The sequence below is a fragment of the Ambystoma mexicanum genome, chromosome 3q, assembly GCF_040938575.1.
Source record: "Ambystoma mexicanum isolate Mex_15411 chromosome 3q, UKY_AmexF1_1, whole genome shotgun sequence".
Taxonomy (NCBI): Eukaryota; Metazoa; Chordata; class Amphibia; order Caudata; family Ambystomatidae; genus Ambystoma; species Ambystoma mexicanum.
Genome location: NC_090926.1, coordinates 139,548,340 through 139,560,363, shown reverse-complemented (window position 1 = coordinate 139,560,363; position 12,024 = coordinate 139,548,340). Strand labels below are relative to the sequence as shown.

Sequence of the window (12,024 nt, the reverse complement as noted above, 5' to 3'; positions counted from 1 at the left end):
CAGAGCATGGAACAGATAAAAGAATACACATATTGCCGAAAAAGCAAGTGAATGAAGGCACACTTGGCTAAGACATTTTTATTACACTACGAGCTGATTTACAACTCTAGTTAAACAGTCCCTATTCAGGAGACTGCTTAGAGATAACAAACAAAAGCAAGCCCATAAGCGCCCATATTCTGATGTTTCTACATGATAGTGTTAGCTCAAAAAGATCCAAGGAGGGTGTGTATTGGATGGTGAGAGGCTGGTTGTGGGTGGGTACGGGCAGGCTTGGACTGGCCCTTTCGGTCGATCGGCCCGTGGGCCGAACGACTTTGGGGACCCCTGGGGCCGGTTTTTCGGCAGCCACCCCTGGGCCGTTTTTTCTTTTTAAATTTATTTTTGGAATTAGTAATTCCAATTGTCTCTGTATGAGAATATGTGTGCGGCATGCCGTGGCCCGCAGCACTACCTGCGGGCGGGCAGCCCCGCCCGACGTGACCGAGCTGAGCAGTTTGCCTCGCAGCAGGCCGCGGCCGTCGGAAGTGTCAAGACTCATGAGGGGGTGGGGGGCTGGGCCGGGCAACAGGATGCGGCACTGTCTGCAGTCAGACTGCAGCAGCATAAATAATTCATCAAAGCAAGGTAACACTACAGATCTGAGATGTTGTGTTACCTTGCTTTGATGATTGCATCATGCATGCATCATAATTTATGATGCATGCAGATGCATATGCATCAAGTACGGTGGCCAGTGGCAACCGGCGGCCGTGCCGAGGGGGGGCGGCGCAATGCAGTGTCATGTGCTCGGCTCGATCGGGCCAGCTTAGTTGTTCTGATTGATCTAGCAACTTAGCAATTACAAACTAAAGCAATTAACACCTCTGAGTCCTGACCCTAGGGGGGCCAACCGTGCGGGGCAGCCTGCCTGCCTAGGCTTCAGGGCTGGGCTGGGAGCTGGGCCTGGCCCCCAGCACTTTGGCACGGCAGTGCAGCCACTGACACATTTCACACACACTCAATTGCTTCACTTCAACTTTGCAGGAAGTAACAACAAATTTATTGCACTTCTTGCAAAGTTGAAACAGCAATTTGTGCCTGGGGCTTGCGGCCGCCGCCGAACAAGGCGGGGGCCAATAAAATTCGCTGCAGGGCCAGCTTCCCGCCCTACATAGACACTGTGCCGCCAGGTCCACGACGTCACACCACGTGACGTGATTGAGGATTTTTGCCTTGGGCCTCTGACCCTGGGCACGATTCTGGCCACACCACACGGCGCATAGGTAGCACAGAGCGGGCACAGACTACTAGAGACAGAGACAGAGAGAACCAGCTGAGCCACACTGCAGTGCACACACCAGTCCAGTGGTGGACCACCAGACAACTCGGAGGCCATCAGTCCGCCACTGCCCAGTGCCCACAGCCACTAAGGAGGAGAGGAGTCACCAGGGCTGCAGGGCTGCAGGGCAGGCGAGTCAGAGGAGGCCGCCAGTGCCCAGGCCACAGCAGCCAGCCTGCTAACTGTGCTGTAGAGTGCACAATCAGGTAAGGTCAGACTTCTAATGGATTGGCAGGCAGCCCACCAGCTAGCTCAGACTCAGTGCGTTTCACATCGCGGAGGTTAGGTAGGATCTGCCCCAAATGTATTGCGCGCTGTCCTTCATTCTGCCCCAATATTGCTCTCAGTCAGTTCCTGTTCTCTACCTCATGCGGCGCCAGCTCTCCCTAGATTTGACCATGCCGCTTTTTCTACTCCCCCAAAACTGCCCCTTTGTGGCTTCGTACCGCATGCACAGGCTGCTTGTGCCCAAAGAAAATCACACGAACATCAGGTCTCGGGAGGATAGCTTAGGGGGGCAACGTGCTCGCCTTGAAAGCAAAACGACATGGAGCAACACGGGTTCGATCCCCGGGTCCACGGTAATTACCCTTCATGTCATAGCCTGCGGGGGCCTCGGGTCCACAGCACAGGGGCTGCCTTGATAGGAGGCACCGGGGCGCCTGCGTTTTTTTATTTTATTATCCTGTTGTGTGTGTGTTTTTATTGCCTTAACAACATTTGTCACGGAGTGCAGTGCGCAGTCTGTTTCGCTTTTCAGCCCCAATCGGCTACAATGTGACTGTCCTCACCCTCCCTTAACTGCCAATCCTCGCTTTAGATACGATGCAATGAAAGCCGTTTTCAATATTTGATTCGATATCTTAGTGGACTGTATTTAGCTTATCTCAACCTCTCTTCCCAACACCTAAGCAGTGTTCAAAAAACTGGGATGCCTTTTTTCATCTGATCTAGGCCAAGTTTCAAGACAGTTGCAAATACTTTTGCTTGAAAAGAACATATCAGTAGTATTCAGAGACATTTCTGGGACTTGATTTATTTACAAACGAACACAGTTCACCAACATATAATTAGAGAAACTGCTGAACAATAAGAAGTGATCGGAACTATAGGCCTCTGTAAACGACGTAGCAAATTCAGTCTGCGGGTTTGCTTATTTTTGGCACGACTTGGCAAGCAGAAGTGTACACCTTTTGAGGATATTTTCAGACTGGTACACTATTTTGCATTGAAACGTATGTGCTCTTGAAATAGCACACACATACTAAGCGAAGCAGAGCATTTATATTGAAACCCGGCGCGCAAATACATTGTGGCTCATTTCAATGCATTTATCATGACATACTTCGTTTTATCTGTTCACTTATGAAAACAAAAGTGTTCTATTGATTTACGAATTGTTGATGCATGCACCTCAAACCTTGCCACTACAAATGTTTAAAAAAAAATAGAAAACCTGCTCCTCTGAATCCAAAGTGTTTGCAGCTTCTAAGATATCGTGACAGCTTTATTCTAACCCTTTTGAAAAGTGTGTCCAGTCTTGGTTAGCTAAAGGGAGGGCTCCAGTGTGGGGAGTGTAACCTACACCACTGCAGCTTCCGTGGTGTACCTGCCCATAGAGCTTTGCGTTGTGCCACATTTGGCTTCCCGCTCAACGCATTCGGAATGGGATGGCCCATCGTTGTAAGTTTCAGCACTGAACCTCTGATTTTCTGTCCACTTTATTTTATCCTTTTTTGTGACTGTGTGTTTGCCGAATGGATTATTGCAAGGGCTGTCACATGTCTTTCTCCATGGATGATTATAGAATCCATGCCCTTTTTTACCACCACATTGTAACTTACAGTGGTTCAAAGCACAGTTTCCAAAAAAGGCAAGTGTTCACAGTAAATGTCACCAGCAACGAGCGCCACCTGCTTTTACACTTCCAATGGGCAGTATATGGGCATCTCAAACTACTGTACCCTGTCTGCTCTCGCTCTCTAGTCCTTCCAGAGCAAGACGTCATTTGGGCAGGACTCAGACTGCTATCATTAGATTCAGCTGGTTTAACGTGTTATAGGGCAGTAACTGAAGGGCAGGGCCAACAGGCCAGTGTTGTAGTATGTACACTGTGCTCATGCTATTACTAAACCTGGGTGTTTTAAAATACACTGTGTTTGGCAACATTATTTTCCTAAATATGCCTTTAGAAACTTCTGAGTTTTTTGTGAATAATAACAAATAAGAAACGTGTGCTTGTGGGACTTTTTCAGACTGGTCTATGGTCACTTTTCTCATACGCTTGGCTTGCGCTCTCCCATGTTCAGCAGCTCGCACGGCCCCCAAATCCAAGGCTGTGACCCATACTTAACTTACTAGTGTGTGTGCAGTGCAACACGCACTAGTGTGAAGTGAATGAATCGCCCACAGCACATATGTACTCCACAGCAAAAACCATAATCATAACCAACCATTTTACACACACGGCATAAGTCATATAAGACCTGATGCACACACACCATGCATGCACCATGGTTACATTCCACACAAGCACAAGTGTTTTTAACAGGACTTCCGAGCAGGTCACACAGAATGCCTATAAATCAAGTGGCTCTAGGATGACCTGGTTAAGACATTTTTATTACATCAGTAGTGATTTGCAACTCCAATTAAGCTTATAACTCTCAGAAGACGGCTTTGATAAACACACTGGCAGACACCTCAAGTGCAAGTTTGATAAGGCTGATTAATGTGAGCTCAAAGAGTTCCCATGAGCAAAGGCGTTGCTAGCGAGGATGTGGGGGGGTCTAAGGAGGCTATAACCCTTGGTTCTCTTTTCGTTATAGCCCCGGATAGAAGCTCAGGGGGCAGGGCTGCCTACAACCAAAATGGTAGCTAGCCCAGAGTCTCGCCAGTCCCGACATTAGCATAGCCTGTCCCTGGATCTTTTTCCAGCCCCAGCAACACCCCTACCCAATAGCGCAAACTAAAAATGGTGCCGGGGTTGGTGTTCTTGTTGTATGTAAAGTTTAAACAGGTACATGCTTCCAGATCCCCCAAACTCTGCACCTAGGGAGATGAGGGGAGTTACTAATTTACTGGGGACTGGAGCGCAAGTACCGTCACCTCTACTGTGTACAATGTATAAGAGTGAGAGGCGTATGGGCTATTTCAGCCAGAAACTTAAACCAAAGCTGCCAGAGAAGGGAGAAATCCTTTGATCCTGCGCTGGGACGTGTGTTTGTATGAGTGTAACAGCTAACTGGAAGCATGCGCAGTGATCAAACCTTACCCTTACATCCCCAACCTATCCATAATCTCTCCCTAAACCTCATTCTGGTTTCCCTACTCCCCCCCCTCCTATCCAACCATCGTCACTCTAACCCTCCTTCCCTGCTGGGGTTGCGGAGCGCTGTATAAGCATTGACTTGCAGCAGGTCCCAAAACCGCAGTGGGGGTGGTTGGTTCATGCCACTCCTGCGCCTCGCAGCTGTGGACCCTGTCACAGAACTGTATGCAAAGTAATGTTATTTTATGAGTTGTGTTGTAATGTAACAGACACATGACCCCTCCATACATAGCATTTTCTGTAAAGTCGTGAATTGACGCGATTCACGGATGATGGTTTGAGGGCCACTTTTTTGAGGCAAGGGGTGGGCCACTTTTTTGAGGCGAGGGGTGGGCCCCTATTTTTTTGGTGTCCGGGCCTATTTCTTGTCCCAGTCCGACCCTGGGTACGGGCAAAGGGATTAGTTGGGCCGAGGTCAGTAAATTTGTGTGTAAAAGCCCAAACAACACCCACAGGCCGTCTTCCTCCTCACAGCCATATCCCTCCTACCTGTACCCCTATACCATTCGTTCTGACTTGATAGGCACTGCTGAAGCTCCACCTAATAGCCAAAACGAAAACCAAAAGCGACTGTGAGCAGTGCTCGTACGAAATAAATGCCATTGCAGGAAAACAAGCAAATCATGTTTCAGATGCATCTCCACTTGAATGCGCCACGCGTAGAGACCTTTTGGAACTGTCTCCCTGGCTCCCGTGGTTGCTTATTTGGCACCCCTCGGGCCTTTGTTTTTTGTGGAACTTCACATTTCCTTCGCATTGGATGCGTTGCTTGCCCGCGTCATCATCATTTGGCTTTTATTCGACATTTTGTCATTTGCCAGAAACACATAAAAATGTATCAAAGCATTTAACATTAGTTAAAAGAAGATTTACAATAAAAAAATACCAGCAGGCATACAAATTAAAATGCTATATAAATAAAAAATAATCAATGGAGTAGGACAAAGCTAGTTAAAATTATCCAGATCTATTCTGAAGGTGGCCTCTAAGTACCATTGCATGCACAGAACTATCCTAATTGTCGCCTCCTCATAAGATCTTGCGCACACAAAGAATTTCGAAGACCGACCTTTGAGAAAACTGCAAAATGGCAATTCCAGGAATAAGGAATTGCTTAAATAAACAGCCTAATGAGACCGTGCAAAATAACAATTCAAGAAATAAGTAGACAGATTATCAGCATGATCAGGACAGAAAATTATATTTCTAAAATGTTTTAAAGAATAACAACTCGAACCAATCGATTATGTCCTGATCCTTGCCTTGGGTAGACTATTTGGATAAGAGGTTTCCTGTGGAATCCCTTGAAGGATGTGCAAAGCAGCCATACAATCAAGATTCAATTATTGAAAGAGCTAGCTGCATATATAAAAATAAAAACGTGATCTTTAATGATATTCTCAAAAGTGCATAACTCTATTACATGGTTATATCATAGGTGTTACCTCCAGGTTAAACATTCTGGTTGGGTAGTAAGGATGAGTTTAAGAGATATATAGAATAGAAGTAGAGGTGGGGAAACAAGCAAAATATACACAGTCACAAGGATCACAACATAATTTCCTTATTTCATGTAATATATTGGGTACTCTGTGTCAGTTGTAAATCAGGTTAATTCTCTGCTACTCCGCCCTTCAACAGTCTAGATCTTATACACCACGCCTGGTGGATGTAGTTAGCTACAAACTATACGCTGTTCATGTCGTTGTAACGATTGAAAAGCAAGACTGCTTCGTTTGTGCATTCGTATACCATATGAATTACAGATTGTCTTCAAATACTTACTTCTAGCCACAGGATAACCCTGGCAGAAGAATAGAAAGTGACTTAATGACTTCGGTTCAGTTTGAGCAAACATTTATTAACAGGGGTAAACCTGGGCAACAACCTGCCTCCCTCAAATTCTAGGATGTGTTTAACTGCCTCGCTATAGGTTACTAGTTCAGGAGTTGGCCACACTCTGACCCAATAAAGAACCGGCCTGAGGGCCACGTCAGTGTTGATTGTTCTGAGGCCCAACTCAAGGTAGAGAGGAGGTCCTGGGCACGCAGAAGATATACCAAGCAGATGCTTGAGGAAAACTCTTTCGGCCCGCCCCAATTTGCTGCTAGCTGCGTGCCCCCAGGTCTCAATGCCATACAATGCTGCAGATTTTGCCTGTGTAACATACATGGTGAGGGCTGGTGAAATAGCCCCCCAGCGATGACAGAGACAAAATCTCCAAATTGCACCTCTGTATTTTTCTGGTGTGGAACTAGATTTAGTCAAGTGGGATGGCCAAAGGCCCTGATCATTAAGTCTTACCCCCACATAGTCATAAAATCGGACCTGTTCTAGAATAGTTCAGATAATGGACAGCTTGAATTTAGTATGCTGTTTAAATTTGGCCAGAAGTGTAAAGATTTTCTTTTTCCTGGAGCTTTGTGCAATTTCCCACCGATGCTTCCAAAGTAGTTTCTAGACCCCTAACTGATGTTGATAGAAGGACGGCATCGTCCGCAAAAAGCAACATTGAGAGGGATTCTAGCCCTAACTTTGGTTGATCCAGACATTTTGTTCTTACATGGTTTATGACGTCATTGGTGTAAATTAGGAACATCAGGGGGGCCCGAACGCATCCCTGCCTCACCCCACTGGTCACCATGAAAGAGTCTGTCAGCTTGCATCCCACACCCCATTGCACAGAGGCTTTGTTGTTCGAATATAGTTGTTCAATTACTTGAAGGAGGCAACCTGGTACCCCCTATGTGGACCATAGTTGACCCGGTGATACACCATCAACATTACCTGTGCCAATCAGTTACTGCATCCAGGTGCCCTGGGCACGGAGTGTCTTTTTCGTGTGTCTTTGAGCCTAGAAATTATATTTTCTAATCATAAAGACCACTTTTTGGCTTTGGGCTGAATTACATAATGGTTTCAAATTGTGCATGTAACATGCATGCAATGTTTACAAAAAGTTATATAACACCATCACCTAATTATTATATGACTGGTGTATTATTCCATATGCTATCCCTAATGAAATTCTGCATACTACTGTGAGAATGTCTCCAGAAATAGTAACTCTGGCAGAGCATGTTCATCATCTTTTGCAGCATTGAATATTTTCACAGGTAAAAGAAGGGAAGTCATACGCCTCATTCAGGCACTCTGCATTCAACATAGGATATTGCATGGGAATTCACTGCAATATCCACACAATGATACCATAAAACGCTTATACAATTAGAATGCCAAGGCTTGCAGTGCATTCAGAAACCAGATTTCCTTATCTTCCTGTGTGCTACTGCCCACATTCACCTATCACACAATCTACCTTGGACTTGGTGGCTTCTGGGCGTTTAGCTTGGCAGTCCAAGCATTCATATGATGGTGTTAGTTTAGTTAGATACATTAATTGCATTGTTAGGTAACATGTTTCTATAATTCATAGACGGGACGGATTTCTGATACATGTGAATGTTAGGTGCACTTTGATGTAAACGTTGGCAAGCTCATGTTTTCACATAATTAGGGAATGCTGAATTCCATTAACTCCGTTCCTAAGACGAATTATGAGTATTTGACCTTTTAATTAGCATTAAAAAATGGCTGCCAAAATGCATTGTTATGGTACGATATTATAAGCTAATGTTCATGTAATCTAGCTCATCTGCATTATAGTGCAGTCCACAGTTAAAATGGATTAAGCTTTTTGTAATGTATTGTAATTGTGTCTGCTTTATGTTTCTTCTCCTTCTCATCAGGTGACAATGGATCTCCTGGTTTCCTTGAAGAGGGGTTCGAGTGTGGATTAGAGCTTGTGCATATTCTGCCAAACCCATAAAGCCAAAGTTCCCATTAGTACTTCTGATGGATTTTGTTGTAAGTAAATCTGAGGATGTGAACTTCATCTTCTGGTGGCAGTTCACAGACATGGGGCCTCAGTATGACCCTGGCGGTAGCCGTGCCGGTAAAAGCTTACCAACACCGTTGTTACTGGACCGGCATACTCATAATGAGGCCCAAGGTCTCAATACTGTTGCAGTTCACTCAAGCCAAGCGTGATGGGAAATGGGACCTCCATATTCCCTCTTTTAGTCATATATTGCCATACTCAAAGCGATTTGACAACCTTAACTATGCAAGATGGGGTAAAATATAGTTAGCTCATATACTCCAATTTCCAGATGCTGTGTCAACAGAGTTTCAAAAGGGCAATTTTGTTGTGACATGATCGAATCAAACCTTAAACCAGGCTGATGGAGTGGATAAATGGCATAGGAAAGAAAGGTGGTGGAACCATTGATATCCCCAAGATGACATCAGCACTGTGCAGGTGGACATTGTCATATAATCCTAGATCACATATAGCAGCTAGCACACATGCAATGTACAATCTTTGTGTTGGGAGTGCACACCTACACAACGAAGCTACCAAGTCATGATAAAAGCCTGACAATGATGATGAGAGTGCCTTGGTATTGACCTTCCAGGGTTTCAATGGGTTTTCTAGTGTTACACACCCAGAGTCATTGCAAAACAGTGCAATAGAAGATCTTGAAGCAGATTCAATCTAGACTCGCTACTGTGTGCAAAAGTGCTTGGACAAGAGGAAATAGATGACTTTGTTCAAAAGTGATTGATTATATCTGAGCAGCACAGCAACCCAGATGTTTTATTCCGTGCAATCCTCAAGAAGAATAACACACCGACATTTGCCTCTCTATATGGCGTGGGTAAAGACACTAAGGGCAAGGGCAAGAAAACTATTATGAAGGGAGACAGAAATGTCCTCCAATGTCTAATGTACTGCCTATGTAGATGGACGACTAGTTGACTTGCCATATTTTCTTAAAACATTAACTTCTTCCAGTTCCTTTGTCACTTACGGAAATGAATGGTACACTCCACACTGGGAACAAGTGAGTTCTGGCAGATGGGAAAACAGAAAGAATAAACTGTCCTTAATCTATTGAACTTAATGAAAGTTCATCCTGTCTTGTCATTGAAGGAAAAGCACGTGTGGTAGCTCTGGGAAGCCAGACAATGCACTAACCTTCGGAGATCTGGCTAACACGTATGTTAGGACAGTGCAGAATGCAGGTTATAGGTATCAACAGATAGATGTTTTCAACAGGTAAAGTGAAGAGACAATCAGGGGTACTACCATAAAATGGGGCATCAAATCCACTTGACCAATTAACTTATTGAGGGTCATGATGTGCCTCTTCCAAAGAACTGGAAACATCTGTTACTGGCTGACAATAAAGCTGATCTGGCAATACTCTTGTCAAATGAATTGTGTTCACAAGCACCAGAGGACAAAGACATTTTAGTTGCTGGAGTGTTCAGGGAAGAGCTTGAGGTCAGGTCTTCAAAAGAGACAACTGATTTAAGTGCGCTGAAATCAACACACAAAGAAGCTGACACAAGACTGGTGTTGCATGGTGTGCAGAGCCAGTTTAGGACAGTGGTTGTGTCATCCCGGTACACTGATGTTCTCCTGCTTTTGGTTTCCACTATGAATGGCACATTGGGACCATCTTTGGATGATGCCAGGTACATCAGAGAGACAGCGTCATATACCAATTGATACTTTTTTGACAATCTACCAAGAGATTCACAACATTGCTACCATTTCACGCTTTAACTGGTGTGACATCACCTCCTATTTGCCAATCACACCAAACGTTTCAGAGAGCACCAGGAACTGCACCATTCAGTGAGCACCATGAACTGCTGAAGATCTTAGGAATTGGTAAACTCACAAATGGAGAATTTCAAACCCGCACAAGTGTTTGTTTGCAGAATATATTATGTGCACAGAACAGACTCTGTTAATTCAGCATGACATATCTTGTTCTCCAAGACTGGCAAACCAGCAGCAATGTCACCAACAAGTGATGCTCTTCCTTTCCATTTGATGAGCTTACAATATCAAGCCGTGGTGTGGCAAAATGCCCATTGTGTCATACCTGACCTTCCTGCACCTGTGGAAATGGGATGGAAACATGGTGATTTAGGACTAGAGCCTATTCTGATTTCACTGAATGCAATCCAAGAAGGTTGCCTGAGATGATTGCATGTGCACACCAGAAGCAGTGCGCAAGTCAATGAAGCAAATGTTGCAAATCAGAACTGAGTTGCACATCAATGTGGTGTGCCTGTCTGCAACAGAGCAATAATCAGGATAAGACCCTTTGTCTGAATGTCATGTAGTTTAGCAAAACAGCTTGGTATTTTGCCTCATATAACATTCATGACTGTTTGTGATTCATTATTATTATAAAACGTTATCTTACTAACGTCAATTCCCATCGGATTGAATGTCTGTCTCAATATGTCCCTAGCCATTAATCAGACTATATGGATATATGGAAAAATGATTGAAGCCATGTACATTAATTCTGGGGTGAAAGTTCTATGGTCAATGTATAATAGCTGTATGTCTTTACATGATATATAGATGTTTGCTCAATGACATCGACCAAACATGGCAATTTGTAATCCATTTTGTTTATGCTCAAAGACTCAAAATGTGGCTTATGTGAGGAATCTGACGATATCCCCACTTCCTTCACCAATATATCCTCCCAGGTGGCCAGGGAAAGACCACCGCTTTCGTATCCTGACTCTGGGGGTGGCTATGTGTGGGTGGATCACCTGGTTGGAGTTGACTTGGGTAGTCGGGATGAGGCACCCTTGGGTGAGACACTGTAGAGGAGCAGATGGACACATTTTCCCTAACACCCGCCCTGGCACCGCCTTCATACTGGAACAGCAGGAGAACGGTCCTATATTATGTTATGTTAAAGGATATTTATACCGTGCACTATCACCACCAGTGTGGTTCCCTGGCGCTCTGGCAGATCTGAAAATTAATAGGGTCAGATCGGTTAGTAGGGTGTAGTGGGATAAAGGTAGAGCAAGATTTGGGATGTTCTATTGGCAGCTTCAGTTCGGTTAGCACTGTTCGCTGAGCATGTGTGCGGTTTGCAGATCTGTGCGCTCCCATGTGCTGTTGTGCGAGACTATGGCCCTCATTAGGACCCAGGCGTTAAGGGGTTTACGGCGTCGTAAACGGCGCCGACCCTTAACGCCTGATTCCAAGGTCCCTTTGCGGGATGGTGATTTTAAAGCCTGCTTTTTGCAGGCGTTAAAACCCATGCCGCAAAGGGACCTTGGTGCTAATTACGCCACCGTAATTTACGGTGGCGTAATTAGCGCCTTTCCCCATTCCCATTATGCCCTATGGGGAAAAAATGGGAATGGGTAAGGGTAAAATGGGAAATGGGGATTTACCGCCCCACTCACCTTGGAATGGGGCGGTAAATCCGCCAACCACCATGGCGTAAACATAGTTTACGCCATGGTGGTAAGGGTACGA

The 12,024-nt window shown here is 45.0% G+C and overlaps 1 long non-coding RNA gene across 1 annotated transcript in view; it reads left to right on the top strand.

Annotated features, from left to right (window-relative positions):
* LOC138582231 (uncharacterized) overlaps positions 1–10,959 on the top strand; it is a 48,519-nt gene extending 37,560 nt beyond the window's left edge. The window contains exon 2 of the long non-coding RNA XR_011304987.1: positions 8,402–10,959. This is a non-coding gene — a long non-coding RNA (uncharacterized lncRNA). The remainder of the gene's footprint in view (positions 1–8,401) is intronic.
* The last annotated feature ends 1,065 nt before the right edge of the window (positions 10,960–12,024 follow it).